Here is a 1,103-nt window from a genome sequence, read left to right on the forward strand (position 1 = left end):
GCTGATTAGTAGTCACAGTCAGTTAATTTCTGAGCTCCTTGGCATCTGTCTTAGTTTGTTCTTCATTGCTGTGACAAAACACTCAGACCAGTACCAACTTGGGGTGGAAAGGGTTTATTTGTCTTATATCTCCCAGGTCACACACAGTTCATCAGGGAGCCCAAGGTAGGAACTCAGGGCAGGAACCTGGAGGCAGGAGCTGGAGCACAGGCCATGGAGGAACGCTGCTTACTGGCTTGCTCTCTTGGCGCCTGCTCAGCTTGCTTTCTTATGCAACACAGGCCCACCTGCCCAGGGGTGGCACCACCCACAGTGGGCTGGGCCCTCCCACATCACTCATCAAAAAGATGCCCCTCAGACATGGCCACAGGCCAGTCCAATAGAGGAAATTCCCCGATTGAGGCTCCCTCAACCCAGGTGTGTCAAGTTGTCACTAAAGCTATCCAGCACAATTGACCCCTTGTCAACTTGACACACAAACACATCACTATTAAACCATAAGCTTTCCAATTCTTGTCCCCAAGCTATGATGTTAACATTAATATCACAACATAAGACAGTACAACCTTAAAAACCCCACAGTCCTTAAAAAAAATCCAACACTTAAATTTCCATAGTCTCTTTTAAAAGTCTCAGCTGTGTGTGGGATTCTGTAGAATCCAAAACAAGTACTGTCTTATTTCAAAGGGAAGAATCGGGCACACCTAAGCAAAACCAAAGTCCAGCAAAGTAGCTCAAGGCTGGACATCTGGGATTCACTCACGATCTTCTGGCTCCAAAGGGTTCTGGCAGCTCCACTGCTCTGACTCCACAGTCCACAGCACACTCAGCTCATCTCGCAGACCCACGCCAGCTCCATTCCACACCTGCTGCTGTCCTTGGTGGTCATCGCATGGTCCCGGCATCTCCAAAAAGCTGGGCTCTCAATCTAAAATCTCACACAAACAGCCCTGATGGTCTCCGCTTCACTTTGAAGCTTCACAAGCCAGGCCTCCATCGTCTACAACTCTTTCGGCATAACTGTTCCAAGCTCCACAGCAACAAACTCTGAGCACACAATGGCTTTTCCAGCCCAAAGTTCCAAACACTTCCACAGTCCTCCC

Source organism: Nannospalax galili, unplaced genomic scaffold, assembly GCF_000622305.1.
Source record: "Nannospalax galili isolate Female #2095 unplaced genomic scaffold, S.galili_v1.0 scaffold1347, whole genome shotgun sequence".
Taxonomy (NCBI): Eukaryota; Metazoa; Chordata; class Mammalia; order Rodentia; family Spalacidae; genus Nannospalax; species Nannospalax galili.